This window comes from Pleurodeles waltl, chromosome 11 (genome assembly GCF_031143425.1).
Source record: "Pleurodeles waltl isolate 20211129_DDA chromosome 11, aPleWal1.hap1.20221129, whole genome shotgun sequence".
Classification (NCBI taxonomy): domain Eukaryota; kingdom Metazoa; phylum Chordata; class Amphibia; order Caudata; family Salamandridae; genus Pleurodeles; species Pleurodeles waltl.
The window spans coordinates 311523490-311551403 of record NC_090450.1 but is presented as its reverse complement, the minus strand read 5'-3'; the positions used below and the strand labels follow the sequence as shown (position 1 = coordinate 311551403).

Here is a 27914-nt window from a genome sequence, read left to right as displayed (position 1 = left end):
TTAGCAATATAATTACTGCTGCCGTGTCAATTCCTGCTTTGAGTGGTAGAATCATTACTGTGTTATGATCACTTATGGGGGGTTTATTGCATTTCTGGCAGTGGGGCCATTTCTGTGGGTTATAGAGACCTCTAACGCCATGTCGCCAGGACACCACATTTAACTCCTTCTCGATTTCACAAATCATTTTTATCAGGCTCTTTAGTCCATCTGGTCTATTTCAAAGAAACAGAGGTTACAAGTCCTGAGCATAACTGAAATGCCATGGTTGGAATCGTCCCTCTGACGGCCTGACATCAAGTAATGTGGTCGCCCAATGTTGGAGCAGTAAGTTTTGCTGAAGTTATGTCTCTCCTGATGCAGGGTGGACAGCGAGACTGAGACAGTTGTTGTCCGGTGGGCAACGAGGCTTTCCAGAGAGTTAACACGAGAAGAGTCTTATAGAAATCTTACATTTTGGAGCTGTAAAGAAATGGCTCCCTGTTGCAGTTACCCCCCACTTTTTGCCTGATACTGATGCTGACTTGACTGAGAAGAGTGCTGGGACCCTGCTAACCAGGCCCCAGCACCAGTGTTCCTTCACCTAAAATGTACTTTTGTATCCACAATTGGCAGACCCTGGCATCCAGATAAGTCCCTTGTAACTGGTACTTCTAGTACCAAGGGCCCTGATGCCAAGGAAGGTCTCTAAGGGCTGCAGCATGTCTTATGCCACCCTGGAGACCTCTCACTCAGCACAGACACACTGCTTGCCAGCTTGTGTGTGCTAGTGAGGACAAAACGAGTAAGTCGACATGGCACTCCCCTCAGGGTGCCATGCCAGCCTCTCACTGCCTATGCAGTATAGGTAAGACACCCCTCTAGCAGGCCTTACAGCCCTAAGGCAGGGTGCACTATACCATAGGTGAGGGTACCAGTGCATGAGCATGGTACCCCTACAGTGTCTAAACAAAACCTTAGACATTGTAAGTGCAGGGTAGCCATAAGAGTATATGGTCTGGGAGTCTGTCAAACACGAACTCCACAGCACCATAATGGCTACACTGAAAACTGGGAAGTTTGGTATCAAACTTCTCAGCACAATAAATGCACACTGATGCCAGTGTACATTTTATTGTAAAATACACCACAGAGGGCACCTTAGAGGTGCCCCCTGAAACTTAACCGACTGTCTGTGTAGGCTGACTAGTTCCAGCAGCCTGCCACCCCAGAGACATGTTGCTGGCCCCATGGGGAGAGTGCCTTTGTCACTCTGAGGCCAGTAACAAAGCCTGCACTGGGTGGAGATGCTAACACCTCCCCCAGGCAGGAGCTGTAACACCTGGCGGTGAGCCTCAAAGGCTCACCCCTTTGTCACAGCCCAGCAGGGCACTCCAGCTTAGTGGAGTTGCCCGCCCCCTCCGGCCACGGCCCCCACTTTTGGCGGCAAGGCAGGAGGGAACAAAGAAAGCAACAAGGAGGAGTCACTGGCCAGTCAGGACAGCCCCTAAGGTGTCCTGAGCTGAAGTGACTCTAACTTTTAGAAATCCTCCATCTTGCAGATGGAGGATTCCCCCAATAGGGTTAGGATTGTGACCCCCTCCCCTTGGGAGGAGGCACAAAGAGGGTGTACCCACCCTCAGGGCTAGTAGCCATTGGCTACTAACCCCCCAGACCTAAACACGCCCTTAAATTTAGTATTTAAGGGCTACCCTGAACCCTAGAAAATTAGATTCCTGCAACTACAAGAAGAAGGACTGCCTAGCTGAAAACCCCTGCAGAGGAAGACCAGAAGACGACAACTGCCTTGGCTCCAGAAACTCACCGGCCTGTCTCCTGCCTTCCAAAGATCCTGCTCCAGCGACGCCTTCCAAAGGGACCAGCGACCTCGACATCCTCTGAGGACTGCCCCTGCTTCGAAAAGACAAGAAACTCCCGAGGACAGCGGACCTGCTCCAAGAAAGGCTGCAACTTTGTTTCCAGCAGCTTTGAAAAGAACCCTGCAAGCTCCCCGCAAGAAGCGTGAGACTTGCAACACTGCACCCGGCGACCCCGACTCGGCTGGTGGAGATCCAACACCTCAGGAGGGACCCCAGGACTACTCTGATACTGTGAGTACCAAAACCTGTCCCCCCTGAGCCCCCACAGCGCCGCCTGCAGAGGGAATCCCGAGGCTTCCCCTGACCGCGACTCTTTGAATCCAAAATCCCGACGCCTGGGAGAGACCCTGCACCCGCAGCCCCCAGGACCTGAAGGACCGGACTTTCACTGGAGAAGTGACCCCCAGGAGTCCCTCTCCCTTGCCCAAGTGGAGGTTTCCCCGAGGAATCCCCCCCTTGCCTGCCTGCAGCGCTGAAGAGATCCCGAGATCTCTCATAGACTAACATTGCGAACCCGGCGCCTGTTTCTACACTGCACCCGGCCGCCCCCGCGCTGCTGAGGGTGAAATTTCTGTGTGGGCTTGTGTCCCCCCCGGTGCCCTACAAAACCCCCCTGGTCTGCCCTCCGAAGACGCGGGTACTTACCTGCAAGCAGACCGGAACCGGGGCACCCCCTTCTCTCCATTCTAGCCTATGTGTTTTGGGCACCACTTTGAACTCTGCACCTGACCGGCCCTGAGCTGCTGGTGTGGTGACTTTGGGGTTGCTCTGAACCCCCAACGGTGGGCTACCTTGGACCAAGAACTGAACCCTGTAAGTGTCCTACTTACCTGGTAAAACTAACAAAAACTTACCTCCCCCAGGAACTGTGAAAATTGCACTAAGTGTCCACTTTTAAAACAGCTATTTGTCAATAACTTGAAAAGTATACATGCAATTTTGATGATTTGAAGTTCCTAAAGTACTTACCTGCAATACCTTTCGAATGAGATATTACATGTAGAATTTGAACCTGTGGTTCTTAAAATAAACTAAGAAAATATATTTTTCTATATAAAAACCTATTGGCTGGATTTGTCTCTGAGTGTGTGTACCTCATTTATTGTCTATGTGTATGTACAACCAATGCTTAACACTACTCCTTGGATAAGCCTACTGCTCGACCACACTACCACAAAATAGAGCATTAGTATTATCTATTTTTACCACTATTTTACCTCTAAGGGGAACCCTTGGACTCTGTGCATGCTATTCCTTACTTTGAAATAGCACATACAGAGCCAACTTCCTACAGGAGCATTTTCCAAATATCACAACACTGTTTCGGTTCTTTTTATACGCTTGCTTTAGCCACGTCCCTCTTTTTTGAAGCAGCTGGTAAGACATATTAAACCCACAATGACAGACAAGATCAAAGAAGCACTTTATGGTCTCCCTCTGCCTCAAAGGATTTCAAGGGGCTTGCTTTCCTCTCTTCGGAAGAGATGCCGGAGGAAAAGAGTGATAAATATATAATACGTGGTGATTGCCAACATTATTTAACGGTCTATTTCTTTGGAAAAAATGAAAGCATTGATTCTGTTTTAGTCTCTGTCATTAAATGACACGGCAAGCGCTGTAAATCGATAGCACATAAGAGCGATTGATTGTTGAGGCCCAGCCAGTGTCTGTACATGGTAGCCATGTTGTGAGCTCCAGCAGTTCTGCAGTATACTGCATAGTCTCCTGAAGAGGGAACAACTTGTGGCTCAATGGCTCTCTGTTGGATCCGGCCTTGATTGATCAACCTTATCAGATGTGTCTCAAGAGCATAACGTTCCCCTACCAGTGTGGCTGGGTGAGGTGCTGCCATTAGGCCATAAAATGTGGACCCGTACACTCATGTTTAAGGGAGGGAGGCTTCGGGTAGCCTTGAAGTGCTGGAATAGACTCCTTAATGTCTTAAAATATTGCACGCTGCTCCAGTCACAGTTCTTGGGCCAGGGGTTGATGGATGGTCCTTCTGGAATAAAGTGAGCAGTTTTTTTATTAGGTCCGTCCTTTGGGCTTCTTACATGTTTTACTAGTGTTCGAAGGGTAGGACATCACACATAACGTCCATGGAATGCTTTAACTATCCTGCAAGAAATCCTGCCTCCTTCTAAATACGCCACTAATGCTAAAGAAGCAAGATTTGTTCATCTGAACATTTTGGGCCATCTACTTATACAAGGTTGGCACAACATGGCAGAGGAGATCAGAGTAGCTATCTTGCATAGCACAAACTTAGAAACTAAAGAAAGAAACTTGAGAAGAGTGAACTTTGCAGCAACAGATAAAGCAGCTCAGAGAGAGATAGATTATGCGTGCACATGTGTGAGTGTGCTGTGTATAGCACAGGTTAGGCCCTCAAACACTAAGTGGAATAAATAGTGTGGGGAGGGCAGTACAGAGATAGTGTGTGCCATGGATCACACAAGAATTCTGCTTCATAGGATATGAGTATGCTGGAAGGTACAGAGAACAGAGCTAATGGAACTGAGTGTGACAAAGGATGACAGCGGTCACCGCAGCCTTTAAAGAGATGGTGTCATGCCCGACACAAAGAAAAGAGAACATTTTGAGAAGATGCCACAATCTCACGCCTTAAAGACTCCACTAATAGCTGTTCTTTTCAGTGCCTGATCCTGGCTTAGCATCAGGATCAGCACTAACGCCGATTTATGATTAGATGCCTTCATGTGGCAGTGCCATGCGGGCACCGCATTTATGGATGGTGTGCTGTAATTAGGACTTGCTTTTATGTTCTTCACTGACATCTGATTCTGGATCAATCCCAAAGATGTAGTAGGAAAAAAATATCTGCAGTCCATTTTATTCAAGTTTCTATGAAGTGGCACAGTGCTTTACATGGCACTGTGATATAGAAGCCTGGCAGTGCCTGGGCACATTGGTAATAGTGATGACATGCAGAATAGCTGGAGTTCATGGGAGTGTTATGGCGCATAGTAAAGGCTAAGAATTATCTTGGGAAATGCAAGATTTGTCTCAAAAGGAGAGTTTTTTAATTTGAGGAATTTCATTATTCCCTGTAGTGATGGAGGGAGGGGTCCAGTCTCAGATTTAAAAGAAAGCTTTTTCCGCAGTTTAGTGGCACAGTTTTAGAAGGCTTTGCTCGTTGTCTTTTTCTCTTTCATTTCATGGGTTCTAGTCTAGCCAGAGTGGAGCTCTATGTGTTGCGAGATCAGCCCATCATGGTGAGCTTCACTGTTAGGTAATCAGAAGTCTTGTTCTCGACACGCTTACTGATGATGCAGGGATCTTTAAATTTGATGTCTATATAGAGGAGTAGACATCAGCATTCTCAATGGTTTGGAGTAGTGGGATCATATTTTTCTAACCCATGATCATGCGGGCAGCTGTGTGAAGGACAGACTATCAGTATTGCTCAAAAGACACGGGATAAATGCATTGCCATACTTAATGTGAAACAGAAAGCAAACAATGTGCAATGGCTCAACGTAAGTTGGTGGCTGGCAGGAATTTCTTGATCTTTCCATTGAGTCTAAGGTGGAACAGGCCATTTGAGATTTTATTCATGTATTCCTCATGTTCTTTAAAGGCTAGGCTACATTCCACAGTGAGTTAAGTCAGCTGGGCAGGAAAAGCGGACAATCTTCCAAAGACGTGTTGGAGAACCTGTGGTCCCTTTGCTCTAATATGTGACTCACATTTGTAAGTAGTCCCCAGTTATGGAATGTAAGAGTAAGATATATTTACATTTGCGGTTTCTTCAGCCTCAGTCTCCCTAAAAAATGCCCTGGCCAAAGGCTAAATGCAAGGTAATTTTACGAATGTTCGTGAGAAAGCAATCTCTTCACACATTGTGATTAGAAAATCAAGAGATTGTAGAAACAGGCTAGAATGCTGAAGTGCAAGGCATGACGTGCTAGGCATTTACTAAACCATCTCACAGTGACAAAAGATTTGGTTCGTTAGACCCCATTTTCGAACACAACTGCAGCATCTAGGTCCTACAACAGTAAAAGCAAAGACCTAATACAAAATATTCATGTTAAAATCATTCATGTTCTACACCAGCTCCATATATCATGCCCCTGCAGTTAGTAACTATAGATCTGGGCCATTGCTTTCTCCCAGGAGACAACCAGCCAAAGCAAACCTCAAATATGAATTGCTATTTCCATTGTGTAAACCAGATGTGGTCCTTAGTTCACAAAATGTCCAAAGTATAAAAAGTTCCCTGGGTATAGCCAGCTGCAGTGTCCATGTCCGAGGAAGTCCATCATATAGGGATGTTTCATTCCTGGTGTTCATCAGCTACAGTGAGTGCATCCCAGAGAGTGTCATGTCTATGTTGCCAGAAGGATGTGTATCAGCTTTAGTGTTATGGCCCAGGAAGTCTTGACCATAAAGTGCTTCCTTTGGATGCATCAGCAAATTGGCATTGCCCTAGGAAGTCCATGATATGAGTTGCTTCTTTAGCGTAAGTAAGGGGTATCCACTGTATGTTCAGAAGGTGTAGATTTAGGTCATATTTTCAGGCTATTCACATAAGTTAAAATTGTAAAAAACGAATCTAAGCAGGCTTCATATACATATTGAATATCATGAAACAGCGGCATGAATAGAGCACTCTTGGACTTACATTGTAGGTCCAGGAGAGCTCTTTCTAAAGTGTCCTTATTGTAAGCTTTCTGGAAATGGGTTCTAGGTATGCGCTCTTTCTTAACTCAGACTCCAGGCCAGACCAACAATAGTATTGGGTCACTGACCACCGCATTTTGTTGCATTGTCCGCTAGACCACAGACCTGTAAAGCCTAAGTACAATTAGTGCGTTTTGTGTTTCAAATGAGAAATGTGGAGCTCAGTCCCACATCATTGAGTTTAATCTTTCATACACATTTTCACACCTCTTTCTGGAAAGAGCTTTGTTTATTTTTCTTACCTGCCACCTATGGGATTTCCTTGGCAAGACACTATAACGATTTCTAATCTTTATGCAGTCTCCTGCCAAGAATTTTACAACGGTGGCAGAAAAATATTTCATCAAAAGTAGATCGTTGCAACAACACAGATCATAGAATTAGGAGGGTGACCGTATTCTGCTTTAGTTCTTAGGTGAGGTATTCTGACTGTTATATTATCATCTGCCGGGCTCAAATAAGTAGCAGCTGCTTGTCCAAAGTAGGATTAGACTGGCTAACCCCTTCTCCGTTCATTTCGTGCTTGCGTTGTGGTACAGGTCGAGTCTCAGGTTTCGGTCAAATCATTTTTATGTCTCGCTAAAGGAAAGCTTTTAGCTGTCATGGAAAGCCTACTGAATAATACCAGTATTTTTAGGAGGCCTTGTGTCAGCCTATTGCTCAGTTGTAGTTGGCTTTTATGTCAAACTTGTTTGATGGTTTTCTTCTTTTCTCTTGTGTTTGTCCCTGCCTTAGAGTATTGCTTCTTTACAATCCTTCTGATTGGATGACTTGTATCTTTCCACAGCCGACATCACTGAACGAATTTTTTTCTTTTTGTTCAGCATCGACAACAAGCATTAGCAAAGCCAAAAGATCAAGTCATGCCTTTCAAAAGCATGGCCTATCGGTTTGCCAGTGAGCATTGTATTTGAATTCCTGACATGTAATTCAATTTTAATATGAGCTCATTACAGAAATACAGCCAGTGCTGGCCTTAATGCACTCCAATCATTTCAAGAGGTAAAGTCCAGAGTCCTGGCTCGGTGCAACCAGCCATGCCTAGATGTCCATCGGATGCGCTTAGAGAAGGTGATAAAGCTGAGCTAAAACAAATCTCCTTACTTATCAGTTGTAAAGTGAGTGGATAAACGCAGGTGTGACCTCTTCTCCAATCATTTCAAGTCTAGAAGTGTGCTATATGTAGTCTCTTACTTCGTCTGAAGACTACCACATATCCTCTTCAGACAATTTCTGTGGCATCCAGGACATGATGGTTTGCTGCTGAGAAGATGCGTCCTTCCTTCTGAAATAAGGTGTTTGACAATTACTGTAAAAAATCTAAGCTCCTCCGCATATCAGTAAAAACCACAAACCATCTATTTGTAAGGACAGTGCTTATGCACATTGTTACCTTGAGTTAATTTTTATAAAAATTAGAACAATTATGTTGTGGAAGAAACCTGCAGGTACTAGAATTAATTGTGGTTCAATGGTGACCTACAACTGAATAATAACATTTATGTAATGTGAAAGACTATATGTAGCATAATACACAAAGGTCTCACACTTAACAACCTGAGGCTAAAATGTCCTCGCCTGGGTGCATCCACATCTCTGTCCAGCATCGCCTAGGCACTGGTACCTTTTTGGCCTCTGAATTCACCACAATCTGTGCTTGTAAACTGGACTCTGTTGGTGTTTTATGCCCCCCTTTGTCATTGACTTGATTTCATAGTCGGAGTCAGCCATTCAGCTACAGAGTTACTTATCTGGTGACTGGTACAGTTGATCATTATCACTGTCCCAGGTGGGAACTTGTGAAATACCAGTACCCGGACGTGCCTACTCTCAGGCAAAGCGAAAGATTTTTTTTCCACAGGCAGGTTTTTCAAAATGGTTATTTAAAGTTTGTTACGTAGTAATCCTGGTCATCTGGCTAGTCCGAGAGCTCTATTCAACTCAAGAATCATAATTTGTTGACCACTGGACTATACATGATCGTAATGGAAGTTCAGATACACCCCAAACCACTATCCTGACCTGATTCTCTATAAGACCTGTCTGAAAACGTTCTACGTTTAATCCTTCCTTTCGGACCTTCAAACCATCCCGATTGGTGCTGTTGTTAAAAATCCAGAACAGGTTATAAGAATGCCTCATATCTTGGGTTATCAAAAGCATTGTGTAGAACCAATTACTAGAAGAGCTGGGACACTGGCTACGTAGAGCAGAAGTAGGCAGGCATAGTTGTGTGTGGTTCCCTTGTTGGAGGGGTCTGGCAGACGAGGCACAGAAGATGGCACCGCCAGTGGATGTGTAGCGCAGAGTTTGCCATGTTATCTATTAAGAAAGAGACACAGCAGTGAATTAAGCTAATTGCAAAAATGAATATATATTATATGAAATAAAAACAGGAATTGAAGAACTGTGAAATACTATTTGTGAGGTAAGTGGAACAGCCTACGATTAAACATAAGGCAATCAGGTAGCAAGCTGTCAAATACTGTGAGAATTTTTCTCCAATGGAGAGGTTGTTCTAAGATTTATATCTGTGATAACAGCATGAGGCACTATTTGTGCAGTTGCCCATTTGTCATGAGAGTCACCTTCAGTCACCCTTTACCTATCTGACATTATTCTGCATGTTTGGGCTTGTCTGGCTTATCCTAAATGGATACACCAAAATTGTAAGCCCAAGAACTCACTGTTAGCTAAAACAGTGGGACTGGATGAAGGGGCCATCATGACATTGGACTAGTTGACTGCTCGGTAGTCCTGGAAGACATGAAGCTCATGTTTTCTGAGACAATGACTGTTGCTATTTTCAAGCCTGGATCAGGGCGAGACATCAAGGTGTAGCATGGGATTTTACATGGGATAAAGATAGGCAGGCATGGATGAGAGTTGCAGTAGAGGAGAGGGTCATGGGAGAAAGTGCAGGCAGATGTGTAGAGAAGAGCATTTGGATTGGAAATGTGGAAGTGTGGGAAAGCAAAAAAAAGATGAAGAGGAGAGGTGGCAGTACAGACAGGAAAGAAGGGTAAGGGAGATAGGTGTGCACAGTGGGCCTTTTGGAAGAGGCGGTAAAAGCTGAAGGATCGAATAATTCCTTAAAACACTTCTCTGCACAGATTCACAGCCAGTGTTAGGAGGACCCCATGAAATGTTTATACATTTATGCAACAAATGCCAGGTAAAGTAAGGAAATTACTAAAAACAGACGGTACCCAAACCACCTAGAGTCAACAAACTACCACAAAGCTTTTAACAATTCCATTGTACATGATAATGCAATACTGTCAGAAAACGTTGCAAGTGTCTACCGGTAAGGTAAGATTTAGAGCCTGATTACAAGACAGGCTGCAACTTCCTATCTCTACACAAACAGGAATTTGGCAGAGATCAGAATTTTTAGGTGTGCAATAATTTTCGCACCTTTAGAGTTTTTCCCTGATATATTTAGTCAGGAAGAACCGGGCGCAATATATCTGGGGGAAATGCCTAGAAAAGAGGCAAAGTGTGATTTTGTGGTGATAAATGTCACAGTTACATGTGATGCCTCGCTGCAGTGGCAGAAACTCTAATAAGAGGTAATTGCTGTATCTGGTAAACTCCTTAATGTGGCATAATGGTATTTAGCAGGCGCAGTAAATTCCACACAAGATTTTCCAAAGAATAATCAGTCCTGTGCTATTCTTAATTCCCTCCCTATGTTCCTTGGTGTTATAGTTACCTTCAAGGTATGCAGATGTGGAGGTAAGAATAGCAAATATTTATCCATATATATTTGCCTTTGTGATTTTTTGGTAGTCGATACTCTGGATACAATATTGTTGTAGAATGATATTTTCTCAATCAATACTGTGATATTAGTCCTATCTCAAGAAGTGGAAATGATGGAAAGATGAATCAAATCATTTTGGAATCGGGACAGATCACATTACTCAAGAATATTCTTATATAAGACTGAGGGGGATAGGAAAAACCTAACATGTTCGTCTAGGGCTGCAAATGAGGGGTGTGGGTTCCTACGAAGGGTAAAAGAGTGTGCCACTTTTTATGTCCTTAAAAGCGTCCTGCATGTATGCAGCCCTGTTGGGTAAGGGGATCTCTTTGATTTGATTCTAGCAAGGCTAGTTGCCAAATCCTTGCATCTCCAGGGTGGTTTCTTTCTCCAACATCACCTTCGGTTAGCCATCCATCTGCTGGGTCTTGCTTTTGTCTGCCTGGTCAGAGGTCGGCTTCTTTCCACAGTGGGCAGTAGAGCTTCCTCTTCTTCTAGGGCAGCTCACAGTAACATGGTTTCTTCCAGAGAACTAGGCTCGGCAGTCGCAGCTCACTGCACGGTGAAGGGGTGGGGTGGTGCATGTGTGGGTGTGGGACAGCAAAATAAATTAAAAAATTTAATTAAAAAAAAAAGTACCTTAAGTCTGAGTCCTTGCCGCTTCGCCGGTCTTTAGGCTGCACTGTAGGCAAAGGCTCCCAGCCTGCCCTGTGGTCAATCCTAACATGGCTCTCATGCTTCTGGCAGCTAGAGAGCAGCGTTAGGATTGGCCGGAGTGCCCTGACTTGGTGCTTCCAGGCAGACTGGGATCCTGTGCCTGCTCTCTCCAACCCAGCAACACAGTGCCCGTCGGAGAGAGCTCAGTGCGCATGTGTGTTTGGCCGTCCTGAGGTGGCCGCCCAAACACACATGCACACTGAGGAGAATGCACACCACGCCCCATCCATGCTCATCATCCCTATGGCTCAGCCCCTTTAAAAATAAATCAATTGTTTATTATTGTTTTATTTTTAAAGTTTTGCTGCTGCTGGTGGGGGGCAACACTCCTCCACCATAGCGGAGGAGCCACTGCTGAGGCTTGGTCCTCGCCTTTGATACTAAATCAATAAGCTGTGTAAATTATTTTATTTTTTTGCCATAACACAGCAGAGCGTTTGACAAGGTCTAGACAAATGTGGCCTACCTATCTAAAACTAAGAGATCTGGTCCAATCAAGTTTGAGTACCAGGATATAAAAAATAATCCAGAGAGGTCTGCAGAATAAAGCCCCCAAATGCATCTTAGACCTCTTCACTCTTAGGTGAACTTTCATTCAACTGCATGATCTTTATTGGCCAATCCCCTTTCATAACATTTTTCATAGGCAGCATAAGATTTTCATTCAGCTTTAGCGTCCCCTGAATTGGGTTCCCACAACAAGTAAATGATATTGCCTCCTCCACACCTTTCATGTTTTCACCCTCTATGAAAGCTTTCATCTATCTATCGGTTACAATAAAATGACTACCATATACGTGGTTAACATATAATGACTACTCACCTTATTTTTCTCCCAGACCCCCACTTTCATCACATCTCCATGAGGGTTTTCAATCAGGATGGTATAAAAATGACAACAAATAATTCAGGAAACAAATAAATACAATCCCAGCTCCATTATTTCATCAATAGCTTTCTTGATGAAGGGGACAGTTAAGTCCCAAATTTAATGTAATGCCTATCACAGTGGTATCCAGCCAGACATCCAAGCTGGATTAACTTCAGATTCCAGACACCTTCCAACTACCAGGGACAACAAGCATTTGCAATGCAATGGGTGTCGCGTTTACTCGATTTAAAGCTATTAGCATTGTAAACTCCTAACCGGACTTTTCTTGCCAGATAAACTGAAAAGTAATACAGATTCACACAAGCGAGCCGATGGCTGCCATGAGCGCCAAGCAAACACACAAAAGGAAACACAAGTTCGCTCCCAGTGAAACATATAGACAAATGTGCACTTATCCATGTAACCGGCAAAAGTGCAAATATCCATGTAACAAGTTTGATGTCATGTAAAGCACTCTACTACTGCCCAGCGAGATCGCGCTGCCTAAAAAATAAAGAGAAAAATAGTGCAGAAACCTTACTAAAAAGTGGAGCCTCGTATGTTTTCAGTAGTTGGCCGCTGCTATTGAGGCAGGTTAAACACCGGAAAAGGCATGACGTATGCATGCCTTTCACTAACTAAATCAAGCTAATTTTAAAATGCAAGCCCACGAACCAGTCAAACTGATGGGGTCTACATGGGTGTGGTTAAAAGCCCACAGAGATATTACGCTAGGGACGGAGCGCTTTGTGCTCGACCCTAAAAATGGGAGACTCAAATGAAAAAATGTATGTTGGCTGAAAGTGTGACAAGCTGGACAAGCTTTAGAAAGGGATCTTCAGGCAGGTCTGGGGGGCATAGCTGACTAAACCACACAAAACCAGTTTCGTGTTTGCTTTCTCTGTAGAATCTGTTAGACCAACAGGAAACAAATGTGTCCTCCCAACACCTGAGCAGGAAGACTACTGGACTGCAGGGGAAAACACCCTGGAGGACATCACATTCAACTCAATGAAGGTAACATGATAAGAAACCACAATTTTGTGTGGCAACCACCAGTTTGTTGTATGGGAATCCATTAACACGTCACAGGCATATCAAAGGCATGATACACACATGTTTAAGGTACACCACCTGTTACAAGTGCCGTACTTCACCACCCATACACACACTCCCCCCCTTCCGATAGCTGTACCTGACATGCAATGGGCACCTTCATAACCCTGAACCCCACTGCAAATGCACTTGCAGTGTTAATGAAACCTATGCCCATGGATGAAAGGTTTTCCTGGGAGCAGGGACCTTATCAAGGATCACTTGGAATCATAACTTGGTCATAATTTGCAAATTCTGGTGGAAGACCGCTGTTTAGGAGCTAGCATGTGGTATGTAGGTTGAATGACTGTTGGAAAAGATTAGTTTTCTGCATTTTTCTGAATCTGGGAGGAAAACCTGAGACTTTGAGGCGTGGGGCTGTGCACCCGGAAGCTTCATTTCCTCCACCAGGTAGAGAGTCTGTATTAGGCAGCTGAATTTATCGCCTGATCGGTTGGTCTCCTCATACCCTAAGCCAGTCTTTCCCTCCTTCCGCCAACCTCCTATTGGCATCTCTATTCGAAATGAAGTCGCGTCCACTTTGTAGGTTCTTACATTCTACATACATATTATTACTCCCTTTTCTTTTTCATCGCTTTCTTACTCTTTTTTGTCTTTCATCTTTTTTCCTTCTTTCTCTCGTGCTCTCCCTCTCCATTCTCTTTAACACTCCCCCTTGCGTTTTCTAATTTATTCTCCCATTCTTCGGTTGTTCCTCGCTCAGCTTTTCCGCCCACTTCTTTCTCTCCGTTCTTGCCTTTTCCATTCTTACCCACTTCACTCTCGACCCTTCTGCCCCCCTGTCTTTCCATGTAGCCTTTTTATTTGCTTACCTGTCTTCCGCCCACCCCATCTTCCCCCAGGCTTCTTCTTTCATCTCTCTTTCTCCACATGCCCCTCAGTGGCGCTTCCCTAACCCCTTCGGTGCCCCTTGGAGCCCCCCCCCCACGCCCCTGTAATTGTTACACTAAGCAGTTGCCTCTTGGATTTCACCTCCCCCACAACATCCCAGCGTGCCCCATGGGATCCTCATTTGTCAGATGCGGGAAAACGTGTGAAGACGATGTTTGATCCATTCTCATTACTGATGTTTCTGCTAATGACTGACGAGTAGCGAAAGCACCCCCCTTCTGATGTCGATCCACCCCAGCCGCCCACCTCTCTGTTTCTGACAGTAAAAACACAACTGTTAAGTGCACTGCCAACCAATAGAAAGCCGATACCTGTGGTTTAAATCTGAAAATCGTAAATCGGAATTTAAGTGTGGTAGAATGCTTAAATGGTCTTAAAAAAGGAGGAACGGCTGAACATGTCACACGTGATCCGGAATACTTTCAGCCACAGGCCACCGTAGAAGCCTGTTTCCATCGATACTGCTAGAGCCACTGGAACTATGAGACAGGGGAGCAACACATTTTGCAGAAAGAAAAGACAAATTATGAGGCATAATGCGGCAATTTTTTTTATTGTGCTACTTGATTACTTTGTAATGCTTTCACATGATAATACTGGCTGAGCAAACATTTCACCTCATTAATATCAAGTTAACAACCAAATACAGAAATAGTCAACTGAAAGAGGATCAGTTAACCTTTGTGAAAGGCCTTGAACTGCCCACCAACACACATTAAAGTGTTTTCAGTAACTTGATCCGTTTGAATTAGATTTTTTTTTGGTTAAAATCCCCGTTTTTGAAGCAGATGATGCTTTATGTGGCAAATGAGGCAAATTAATAATTTTGAGAAAAAAGCAGCAGCCGCAGAATTGCATAATTTCAGTGGCCCTGAATATCCCTTCATTCACCACTGAGAAATAAAACACGAAAAGGGGAACATTGCCTGGCTTGGCCTAAAGACACACCCGTGCTGCAAAGCTCTCAGTTTGTCGAGGCCCACGAATGAGAAGCTTATCCCGTACAGGTTTATTTTTTGCTTTCTGGGATTTGTAGTCCTGAATTTAAAATGTAATGGAAACGATGGATGTAGGCGAAGGTTGTTCCTTCATTACTTTGCCATTCTCTGTATTTGCTGCCTCTTGGAGTGATGTTTTCCTTTCTTCATTTGTTTTATTTTGGCTCTGTTGCTTTTGTTTTCTCTCTTTTGCCATCATTCTTGTTTCCGTTTTTCCCCCTTCTCATTCTTCTTCATGTCGTGGCACCAGCGCATGACAGTCCTACAAGCTGGCAAGAAAATGGATTACACATATATATATTTTTTGGGCTGATTTGAAATACTCCCTTTGCTGGACTATTGCCCTCACTTCAGATCACAGTCACTCTCCTTGAGGCACTACTGCTTGGAACGACTGTCCTCTGGGATATTTTGTGAAATGACAGTTCCTTGGGATTCTGCATAGGAGAAAATCGTTGTGGTAATTCAGAGTAAAAAGGTGACTGATCAGAGGATGTTGTTTGTTATGTAGCACTTTAAGTGTGCTGTGTCCTATTCAGACACCCTATGCGGTTATAAAGCTCCTCAGGGGTTCTGCATGGAAGAGTGATTCTTCAGTGATGTTGAATGTAAATGTAACTTCTCAGGAATTATGTTATAAGGGTTAGCTACTTGTGATGGTTGCATTGAGGCCTTTGCTCTGATATGTGGACGGGAAGTTCTTTGGGGGTAATGAATGGTACAGCAGCTCTTTAGGGATGTTGTGTGGAAGGCTAGCTTCTCATGGATACTGCATTAAGGTCTGCCCCTCAGAGATGCTGCTCACACTGGTAACCACCCAGGGATGAGGTAGCTCCACAGAGATGCTGTGTGGGAGGGTAACCCCTAACGGTTGCTGTGTGGACCAGTAGCTCCGGAGAGAGTCTTAGATTAGGATTAGCTGCCCAGGATTGCCTTTTGGAATTGAAGCGCAGTGCAATCTGGCCCATTACTTTCATATAATATCCACGTTAACAGTTAGTATGGCCTCGGCCAAATATCAAGCTTACTGCTATCTGCTCATCCTTACATTTAAGGTGAACCGCCATAGTGTTTGACCTTTACTTGTGTGAAAAAAAACAGGAGAGTAAAATTAAAATTAAAAATGCATCTGCTCTAATCACGTGGCATACTCCTTAACTTACACTAGCCTCTGCAAAACTCCACTCACTAGCTTCACCCATGCCCCACGCCACATTATATTGTAGATCTTTCCAGTTTTTAGGATGACTACTACGGAATCCCCTCTCCACTCAGATAATGCCTACTGCCTTAGAGGTAAAACAGACAACAGAAGTACACTCCTTAGATGTTGAAAGCTTTATCTTTGACTACCCCAATGATCCATATGGCCTTAACTGACTAATATCACTAATTGCATCGTAGTCCAAAATTAAACTGCATATCAGTAACATTCCTACAGCAGTATTCCATAGTTCTTCTGTTTAGATTTAACTGTGTCTCATACAAGCAATCTTTTAACATCTATCCTCATTTTTCGAGTCACGTATTAGACACTATTTTATATGTAACCACTAAAATCTCTACCTGACCATATCCAACGACATAGTATGTAAATCATTTGTGTTAGAATTGCACATAGGTTCTTGAGTCTAAGTCACTTTAAAGAGAAGACTGTAACAATGCCTCAACATGTTTCCAACTATTTAGTGAGGCACAAGATGTCAGGGATTGGCAGGTCTGTATTCCCAAGGCAGTAAATCCACTGCATGTGGTAAGGTCTTGAGTGTGTTGATGGAAGTGGTCAACCTGGTGTGATCTGAACTAATTGCGTCAAATGGTTCCATTTGCATTATCTCTCTTTTTACTCATCCCAAACTTCATATTACTACTATGTTCCACCAATGAACACTTTCCAGATTCTTTCCTCTTCTATCCCTCCATTATTCTATTCAGTCCATCTAACAGACTCACGTGCCCACTGCTCAAATTAACTCATAATTCCCTATATTAATCCACACTAATCCTTTTGGGTTCCGGAGTGGCGTGCTACTCGCCGAAAACAGCAATAGTAAGACACCTCGTCAGGGATAGCAAGTGCTATATAAATACAATTACAATTAAAAATAGGTAGCTGACAGAGTATCTGCTGCATCAGGTAAAGTATTTCTCACTTAAACAAGGTGCAAGCCATCTGCCTGGTACATCTTCTGTTTTGTCCTGTGCCTAAGATTTAAGTTTGTCTGTGTGTGTCGTTTTTGTAATTACATGGAAAGTGAAAATCCCTTGACAACACGCTCATGGTCAAAATGACTTCCAATGTTGACATTCTACTTGCTCTCTAATCCCCTTCTATCTCCTTGTTGCATGCTGTATTGCAGCGTGTGTCAACCCAATTCTGCTTCTATAGATAGCTCCGGCTTCATTGCTCCATCCTTCATCTTTACCCTGTGCAAGCATAATCTTGCCGAGATAAACGAGAGATTATTTGATAAATCACATTCAAGCATTTTATTAAGTTCATTTTTGCCAATCTAGCCTTTGATCTGTCTGCAAATAAGTAAAACCAAACACCAGCATAGGATGTTAGTTAAAACAAGGGTGTTTCATGGGTTGATTGACCAGCTCGGCCCTCAATTTACAAAGTCCATCGGTTCATTTTAATTTTATTGACAGGAATAATGCACAAATTATTCAGAGGGTGTATTTTACATCCAAGCCTCTCATACTTATACATCAAAGATAATACTGAGATTCAAGTTGGTTCATATCAAAGTCCAGGGCAGGTGCTTCTTGACAAACTCTTTAGCTAAGGAGTCTTTCGAGCCCACTCTGGAGTATGTATTCTTTTGAGCCTCCTCGGGTCAGCTTTGTCGTTGAGCCAGGACAGAATTTTGTTCCAGAATGCTTCCCAGTGTTCATAATGGTTGTATTTTTGGATGTTTTTGTTAACAATGTTCAGAGGTCCATTATCACTACCCTTATCCTGTTCCTACTTCATCTAAATGTTACAATTAGGCCTGGGTGAAGTTTGCAGAGTTGCGCTTTGCAGAACTCTGCGAAGTGCCCAAAAAACTCCGCCGCACTATGCGGAGTTCCGCAAGCGGTGGAGTGCGTTAGGTAGTGCCATTCGCACAAATTTTTACCTCCAGGTGTTTGTACCGTGCTGAAAAATCAGCGCGAATGGCAGCCTGTGCAGCGTTAGAGGGCACTGCTTCTTTTCTGCCGCTTGAGTTGATTTTTTATACTTGAGTGGCAGCTACCTCAACGGAAACAGAAGCTTTCTCAACGTGAGCAGTCACAACCATTTGCGGCCGCCAGCGATGAGAAATCTCACCGGGAGGTGGTCTTGAGTAACACTTTCCTTGCTCCCATTTACCAACTCCCCATTGACGGGTGCAAGCGAGGAAGAAACTCCGCTCCACTCCACTGCGTGAAGTTATTCAGAAATTTGCAGTCTTAGTGGAGCGCAGAGTGGGAAAAACTCCACAAACTCTGCAAGTGGAGCACAGTTCACCGCCCACCCCTAGTTACAATATTGCAAGGTGCAACAACTAAGTTCATTTAGGAAGACTTAGTTGGATCAGTTACTGATTATATTAAGAGATCAGTATAAATCTTTGTTTCTGCAGGGTACTTTTTCAGTTTTTTATTGACTGTTCTAATTGTGTCCTTTGGGGGTGGGATGAGGGTACAACCTTATTGTCTTTCTTTCTCTTGTGGCATACTGATTATGGTGGATTGTGTGAGCCATTCAGTTTACTGATGTGTCCCTTTCACAGTTGTCTTGGAGACTGCCAGTTTCATATTGTTTTTGATGGATTGTGTTAGAGCTGTCGGAGTTTCTTAGTACTGAGCTGGTGAAATGATTAGTGATGTCTTTTAGTTTAACTTTGTGCCACATGTGGAGGTTCTCCTAAGGTTACCCTAAGAGTAACAAATAAGAGTGTGAGTTCAGCAGTTTATTAGAGGTTTTGTGCAACATCATTGAACAAAGCTGATAACCTCTATCACAACTTGATGGCTTCCGAAGTAGTAAGAGTGTTCTCTCTATATATAGAGCCACAATCCCTGACTTGTCTTTATTTATCTGATCACCTGTTTCTGAATATAATAGTTTTTCCACATCCTGTACTCAAAAAACCTTTCTTTTGTCAGACTTCATGCTGCGTCTAGCATTCAAGGTAGTCTTTATCTTCTTCTGCAACCACAGACTTCTTTCAAATGCAGTCAGTCCCCCTCTCCTCCCACCCTCATGTATCGACTGCAAATATTCCACAGAGATCTTCTCACCACTCCCAGAATACCCTTTTTTTTTAAATTCCACTTGTCCGCAGTATCTTGAAGGTCCAGAGGAGCTTACTGTGGAAACTAGGGGGCTGGAGGCAATAGAGTTTTCCTTGAGTTGTTATATTGAGGTGCCTTCTATTAATTGGAACATCTGCCAGGCATCTAGTGTTTCTCATTTCGCCGGGATTACTGTGATTCCCTTAAATATACCAAGATCTCAGAATTATTCATTTGGCCCCCTTCCAGGACTAAGACCTAATGTCATCAGATTTAGTGCTGATCCTAAACCCTTGAACCATTGAGGAACAAAATACTTCCTCTGTCGCCTGGTAAAATTATCTGGAATTTACTCCTTCATGTTCCCTCTGTGAAGCAGTTGAAGAAAAATGGCTCAAGGGCTGGTGGGGACCGTGACATGTTATCAATATTATAGCATAGCCACTCAGGCACTGTCTTGGCAAGGTCAGTTGCACTATGTAGTCGGTGCTGAAAAAAAATAGACATTGCTAGCTAACATTACTACAGAAAACAATGATTCATAGAAATGTGTTTGCCATCTTCAGGAAAAACGTTTTATGGTTTGTAGAAGAGCTTCTGGGGCAATTTCCTTCTGGGGCCTGTGCTTGTGTAGAAAATATTTAAAAAGTTAACTTAAAAATCCCCACGTGAATAAAGGTGACTGCTGTCTAATTCAGAAACGTTTAAACAAAGCAACACTTTCTCACATTAACCATCAATTCTACTCTATGCCACAGATTGCTAAACGTTATTCTCACAACATGAGTAACATATTCGGGTACTCCAGGCTTTTTCGTTCATTGATTCCATTCGAAGTTTAAGCTCGAAAACGGGCAACTCGTGTACGCTCCTCCATATCACAAGCAGTTAATGCAACTTAAAGAAACCACGGTACAAAGTAACTGACCAGCTAGTAAATCAAAACGTTTAAAGCTCATAAAATACGTAGCAAAATATACATATAGACGTATAATTTCTTAAAAAAGCATTGGTTAAGCCAATAGGGTTAGCCTCTGCAAGCCTTCACCCTAAATTATTTTGTAGTAAACATAGGTATTAGCCATTAAATATATAAAATTAAAATTGATATCATTTAAAAGTGGTGTGTGTGTTTGAAAAAAATTGCATTGCATAAAAAAAGTCATACAATAAAAGTAGAATTGTGACCCTGTTTTAGACGTGACTATTGTTTTATTTACTTTGTATGTGTTTTTTGCTGCAAGTCTCTGAAATAAATAGAGAATGCTGTGTTAGTCCTGAGGCTAATGTGAAGTACTTTTTAGGTGGCTGTCAACATGTGCACAAGCCTAATACCATCACTAAGAGTGAAGAGAGCCATCAGTTGAAGGGAGCAGGCCCACTTTCCGAATGTGGTGGGAGGAAGCAAATGTGAAAGACAAATGGATACTAAGGGGTGACCGAAGTCCCTGTATACATAAAATGTATGTATTTTAATATGATTTTTTTAAAAACATGATGCTGTTGAGAGAGTACACAGCTAGCTCTATGCCAAAGCTAAAAGACAAACAAGGAATAGCTGTATATGTTTGCCCATCCCCAAAGTCAAAATGTGTACTGTGGTTCCTAGAAAAACATGTATTTGCAAAACAATAGGTCTCATATTTGCTTGATTTAGAGATATTGGCATTGTAAATTCATATCTGGACTTTTCTCACCACATAAATTAGTCAACCCTGCCTCATAATTTCGTCTTTTCCTACCATATAATTCCAGTGGCCCTGCATATAACTAAAGTACTTCAATTTACCTTCTTCCCCTATCTGCAGTAAAAAAATGAAAAGGTTGCCATTTAGCATCCTACTTTAATTCATCCATGCTATTTCCCATATAATAACACTTTCATCACCCTACCATCAGAGTGGCTAGCACAATTCCCCAAAAAAGACACAAGACAGCAACAGAGGATTAATGAAAGAAATTAACTAGAAGGGTCACCCAAACATATAAAGAGTTTTCACACAGTCATAGTAAGGATGTTAAATTGGCCTGAATTATTGTCATAATTGCAACAGAGAGAGTTTATTAAAGCAAATACAATTATCATATAAACCTTTGTCAGAAGTAGATGTTTGGCATTAGTTATAAGCAAAAACGTTTTGTAAAAGTAATGCCATGCAAAGCAATATGGGGCACGTTTTTGTGCCGCAAATACATAAGTATATGTTGACTGCAATGTTCAGATCAGCCCCTGGAGAACCCCACAATAAAAATAGCATTTGGAAGAAACATGGTCATATAACCATGCAATCAGTCCTTAGAGAGCATAACCACATCAAAAAATAAAGGAAGAAAGTAATTCAGTGTAACTATATATTTAGCCCCTATAGAGCATAGCGCATTACACATTTTCAAGGTTAGCAGAACTATCACAATGATATTGTAAACAAGACCCATAAAACATAAATTCTCCCAACTGTAAAAACAAAAGTCCCAGCCACAAGAAAGTAAAAAAAAAAATGGTGGTAGGGGTTATTAATTTGTAGTCCCCACTCATATAGTGTGGGGACCCAGAGATGATGTAGAGATAAGGCACACATTGTGGTCAATGATTTAAATGTGGTTTCATTGCCCTAGGGCCATCACAGGCTGAGTTATGAGCAAAAATGTTATGTAAAAGTAATGTCTTGCAAAGCATTTTGGGGCACATTTCCGTGCCATAAATATTTTAATATGACTGTAATGCTTTGAACAGCCCCTAGAGAACCCCCCAATAAAAATAGCATTTATAAGAAACATAGGCCCTCATTCTGACCCTGGCGGTCGGCGGAGAGGCGGCGGTCGGACCGCGAACAGACCGGCGGTATTAAAAATGGCATTCTGACCCTGGCGGGAACCGCCAACACAGCCCGCCAACTTAACACTCCGACCGCCACAGCGGTACAAACAAACAGCGCGGCGGTTCCCGCCAACAGCCCGGCGGCAGACAAAGTACCGCCCACCCTATTACGACCCACCAATCTGCCACCTTTTCCGGGGCGGGAGCACCGCCGATAAGAACACGGCGGAAACAGACTACGAACGGGAAAACGCTCACCTCTACGCACTCCACGGGAGATTCCGGCAGTATGGAGCCAGAGTTGCAGGTCATCCCCGCACTCCTATTCCTCCTCATATACCAGGAGCACGCCCGGCGGCGCGGAAGACATCGGTGAGTACTGCACCTACGACACAGGGGAGGGAAAAGATTACCGGCACACACCCACCCACCCACACCCACTACAACACACACATCAATGCATTCCCACAGATCACTGTCACAACCCACAAACCACCCCCCTCCGAAATAATGCAAAGACCAAAAGAAGAGATCATAAACGGCCAGATATATTGAAATAAACTATGTACAAAATATATACAGCTACTAAATGTAGTCCAACCACTGTCCGTGGATCACAGGGGTCCTGTGCAAAGGGGCAAGGCCCAGTCCCACGACAAGAACTCCACGGAGAGAACACTGCAGGGGCATCAGAAAGAAAATAGGACAGGCACCTCAGGGGGAAGGGAAGGGGGGGCACCTCAGCCACTTGAGTACACGACGCCAGATCCACGAGGGGACTCCATGACCACTGGGCCATCCTGGGGAGAGCAAAGCCACAGTCCATACAGTCCATACAGTGGGTGGCCTGCCCACTGGGCCATCCTGGGGAGAGCAAAGCCACAGTCCATACAGTCCATACAGTGGGTGGCCTGCCCACTGGGCCATCCTGGGGAGAGCAAAGCCACAGTCCAAACAGTCCATACAGTGGGTGGCCTGCCCACTGGGCCATCCTGGGGAGAGCAAAGCCACAGTCCATACAGTCCATACAGTGGGTGGCCTGCCCACTGGGCCATCCTGGGGAGAGCAAAGCCACAGTCCATACAGTCCATACAGTGGGTGGCCTGCCCACTGGGCCATCCTGGGGAGAGCAAAGCCACAGTCCATACAGTCCATACAGTGGGTGGCCTGCCCACTGGGCCATCCTGGGGAGAGCAAAGCCACAGTCCAAACAGTCCATACAGTGGGTGGCCTGCCCACTGGGCCATCCTGGGGAGAGCAAAGCCACAGTCCATACAGTCCATACAGTGGGTGGCCTGCCCACTGGGCCATCCTGGGGAGAGCAAAGCCACAGTCCATACAGTCCATACAGTGGGTGGCCTGCCCACTGGGCCATCCTGGGGAGAGCAAAGCCACAGTCCAAACAGTCCATACAGTGGGTGGCCTGCCCACTGGGCCATCCTGGGGAGAGCAAAGCCACAGTCCATACAGTCCATACAGTGGGTGGCCTGCCCACTGGGCCATCCTGGGGAGAGCAAAGCCACAGTCCATACAGTCCATACAGTGGGTGGCCTGCCCACTGGGCCATCCTGGGGAGAGCAAAGCCACAGTCCAAACAGTCCATAACAGACCCCACTGCCACTGGAGGAGGCAAGTTGGCCAGAGGACATCCTGCAGCCCTGCCCGAGATAGATCCTGCCCTGCCACGTCTGCCAAAGGGCCAGCGGTTCTTGCCTTGAAGGGCCCAGTCCAGCGGTTCTTGAGACGGCGGGGCCCAGTTCAGCGGTTCTTGAGACGGCGGGGCCCAGTCCAGCGGTTCTTGAGACGGCGGGGCCCAGTTCAGCGGTTCTTGCCTTGAAGGGCCCAGTCCAGCGGTTCTTGAGACGGCGGGGCCCAGTTCAGCGGTTCTTGCCTTGAAGGGCCCAATCCAGCGGTTCTTGAGACGGCGGGGCCCAGTTCAGCGGTTCTTGCCTTGAAGGGCCCAGTCCAGCGGTTCTTGAGACGGCGGGGCCCAGTTCAGCGGTTCTTGCCTTGAAGGGCCCAGTTCAGCGGTTCTTGAGACGGCGGGGCCCAGTTCAGCGGTTCTTGAGACGGCGGGGCCCAGTTCAGCGGTTCTTGAGACGGCGGGGCCCAGTTCAGCGGTTCTTGAGACGGCGGGGCCCAGTTCAGCGGTTCTTGCCTTGAAGGGCCCAGTCCAGCGGTTCTTGAGACGGCGGGGCCCAGTTCAGCGGTTCTTGCCTTGAAGGGCCCAGTTCAGCGGTTCTTGAGACGGCGGGGCCCAGTTCAGCGGTTCTTGAGACGGCGGGGCCCAGTTCAGCGGTTCTTGAGACGGCGGGGCCCAGTTCAGCGGTTCTTGCCTTGAAGGGCCCAGTCCAGCGGTTCTTGAGACGGCGGGGCCCAGTTCAGCGGTTCTTGAGACGGCGGGGCCCAGTTCAGCGGTTCTTGAGACGGCGGGGCCCAGTTCAGCGGTTCTTGCCTTGAAGGGCCCAGGTCAGCGGTTCTTGAGACGGCGGGGCCCAGTTCAGCGGTTCTTGAGACGGCGGGGCCCAGTCCAGCGGTTCTTGAGACGGCGGGGCCCAGTTCAGCGGTTCTTGCCTTGAAGGGCCCAGTCCAGCGGTTCTTGAGACGGCGGGGCCCAGTTCAGCGGTTCTTGCCTTGAAGGGCCCAGTCCAGCGGTTCTTGAGACGGCGGGGCCCAGTTCAGCGGTTCTTGCCTTGAAGGGCCCAGTCCAGCGGTTCTTGAGACGGCGGGGCCCAGTTCAGCGGTTCTTGCCTTGAAGGGCCCAGTTCAGCGGTTCTTGAGACGGCGGGGCCCAGTTCAGCGGTTCTTGAGACGGCAGGGCCCAGTTCAGCGGTTCTTGAGACGGCGGGGCCCAGTTCAGCGGTTCTTGAGACGGCGGGGCCCAGTTCAGCGGTTCTTGAGACGGCGGGGCCCAGTTCAGCGGTTCTTGCCTTGAAGGGCCCAGTCCAGCGGTTCTTGAGACGGCGGGGCCCAGTTCAGCGGTTCTTGCCTTGAAGGGCCCAGTTCAGCGGTTCTTGAGACGGCGGGGCCCAGTTCAGCGGTTCTTGAGACGGCGGGGCCCAGTTCAGCGGTTCTTGAGACGGCGGGGCCCAGTTCAGCGGTTCTTGCCTTGAAGGGCCCAGTCCAGCGGTTCTTGAGACGGCGGGGCCCAGTTCAGCGGTTCTTGCCTTGAAGGGCCCAGTTCAGCGGTTCTTGAGACGGCGGGGCCCAGTTCAGCGGTTCTTGAGACGGCGGGGCCCAGTTCAGCGGTTCTTGAGACGGCGGGGCCCAGTTCAGCGGTTCTTGAGACGGCGGGGCCCAGTTCAGCGGTTCTTGAGACGGCAGGGCCCAGTTCAGCGGTTATTGAGACGGCGGGGCCCAGTTCAGCGGTTCTTGAGACGGCGGGGCCCAGTTCAGCGGTTCTTGAGACGGCGGACGGTCTATGGCCAACTGCTAATTGCATGGTGGTGCCCTCCTGGGCAGCGGGGATGGTGCTCCTTCACTGCCCACCTGGGCTGTGGGTGGTGGGGCCCTCCTGGCCAGCTGGGCTGGGTCCTCCCTGGGCAGCGGCTATGGGGGTGGTGGGCTCTCCCGGGCCAGCGGCTATGGGGGTTGTGGGCTCCTCCTGGGCAGCAGGCCTGCTGCCTGACCTCTCCAACTTGCTGCCCTTGCCCTCCTTAGTCGTCGGCCTGTGGCCCTTGCCTCCCTTTGGAGCTGTGGCTGGTGACTGTCTCTGGGTGGTGTCCGGGGGGGATGTAGAAGGCGGGCTCCTGCGGCGCCCCTTCCGCCTTCTGCTCCTCTTCCCAGGGGGTGGGCTGGCTGTCCCCTTGCTGCTGGGTGAAGATCCAGACATGCGGGCTGGCGGGCTCCAATACCCCTGCACCCTTGTCAAGGGGGCTGCAGGGCTGGTGGTGGCTGAGGTGCTCTTCTTACCCCGACGAGAAGGAGGGGGGGGCTCAGGGTCAGGAAAGAAGTTAGTAGTGGCGAGGAAGAGCTTCTTGGGACAATGGAGAGTGGTAGGTACAGTGGGAATGGGAGTGGAGGGAGAGGATGTGGTTGTAGGTGAGTCACGTTTGCTGTCTTTGGGTGCAGGTGCAGGAGGGATAGGCTGTCGTGAGGTGGATGGCTGTTGGGTGGGTGGGTGGCTGCGTTTGTGTGGTGTGGAAGAGGGGGTGACAGACACAGTGGGAGAGGACACAGGGGACGTGTAAATGGCAGTGGGGGTGGTGACTGCACGTGTGCGGACTGGAGTGGAGGGTGTGCTGGTGATGGAAACACTGGCTGATGGTGAGTTGAATGGAGGTGTGAGTGTAGACGTCACAGGGAGGGAGGAGGGAGACGAGGAGGTGGGGGTCACAGAGGTGGTAGTGACTGTTGGCATGTCTGCATCGGAATGTTGCGTGTGTGAATGTCTGGGTGATCTGTGGTGCTTATGTTTGGATGAGCTTCTCTTGGGTGTTGAGGTGTGTGCAGGCTGGTCTGATGGTGTGGGTGGGACAGGCAGAGGAACAGGAGACTGGGAGGAGGGAGTTAGTAGAGGCAGGCAGGAGACAGGGACAATGGCTGCCGTCAGTGCTGAGGCCAGAGCCTGGAACGATCGCTGATGGGCAGCCTGACCCGAATGAATGCCCTCCAGGTACGCATTGCTGCGATGAACCTCCCTCTCCACCCCCTGGATGGCATTCAAAAGGGTAGTCTGCCCAACAATGAGCGTTCGGAGGAGGTCAATGACCTCCTCACTGAGGGCAGCGGGGGTAACAGGGGCAGGGCCTGAGGTGCCTGGGGCGAAGGAGATGCCCGGCTTCCTGGCAGAGCGGGCACGGGGCGAACGCGGAGGGGCTGCTGGGAGGGCGGAGATGGTGCGCTGGGTGGCGGCTGTACCTGTAATGGCGGGGGGCACGGATGGTGCCACCCCCGCAAGGGAGCCCCCTTCCGAGGACGTGTCCGTGTCGCTGCATGCTCCAGTCGTCCCCGTCGTGGAGCTCCCCTCGCCCTCCGTCTCACTGGTCCAGTCTGACTCTGTGGCATGGCCCTCCTGGGCCATGTGAGATGCAGCTCCCTCCTGCCCCGATGCCACTTCTCCTCCGCCTGATGATGCTGATGCACACAAGCACAGAAAGACAAACAAAAAGGGGGGGGGAGAGAGAAATAAAGGGATATTGAGTACATGGATCTCCGGTACAGTTAGCGGACATGACAGACACAGATGCCCCCTGCACTAAGTTGCGCACTTGGGGTCCGCTACGCATTCCGTGGAACATGCCCTACACGCCTAGAGTTGTCAACTGCACCCATGGATGACACGGCCCAGGGATGGCTGTACTGACACACTACTGAGGGTGGTGGCTGGGGACACAGGGGCTTACGGGGGTGCCCAGCCTACAGATATCGCCCTGGCCTAGGGGGACCCACAGCCCTCCTCCCCCACCCAGACACCTCCACTGCACGACAACAGAGTAGATGATGCTTCTACTCACCCCCTTGTGTCTGCTGTGCTGCCCTCACGCGCCCATCCAAATCAGGGTAGGCCACCGCCAGGATCCGGAACATCAGGGGGCTCAGTTGACGGCAGGCACCCCGCCTACGTTGGGAGGCCATCCCCAGCAGAGACTCGGCGGTCTTCTTGGTCCCGCGGCGGATGTCCTCCCACCTCTTGCGGCAGTGGGTGCCCCGTCGATGGTGGACCCCCAGGCCCCGGACTTCCTTGGCGATGGCACGCCAAATCCCAATCTTCTCATGGGCGCGGACCTATGTGACACGTACAGGGAGGGAGAAATACCACGTTCAAGTTACTCAGCATTTTCCTTTCCAGTGGCCCAACGCCCCCCATCCCCGCCAGGCCCCCCGCCAGGCCCCCCGCCATGCCCAACATGCCCCCCATCCCCGCTAGGCCCCCGCCAGGCCCCCCGCCATGCCCAACATGCCC

The 27914-nt window shown here is 47.0% G+C and overlaps 1 protein-coding gene across 3 annotated transcripts in view; it reads left to right on the top strand.

Moving 5' to 3' along the window:
* Nucleotides 1-27914, top strand: part of EPHB1 (EPH receptor B1) — a 754401-nt gene that overhangs the window by 695645 nt on the left and 30842 nt on the right. The window contains exon 17 of one of the 3 annotated variants that reach the window (XM_069213562.1): nucleotides 20496-20654. The exons of the other annotated variants lie outside the window; for them this stretch is intronic. The gene's annotated coding sequence lies outside the window, so the exon portion shown is untranslated. The remainder of the gene's footprint in view (nucleotides 1-20495; nucleotides 20655-27914) is intronic. 3 annotated transcript variants of the gene reach the window in all.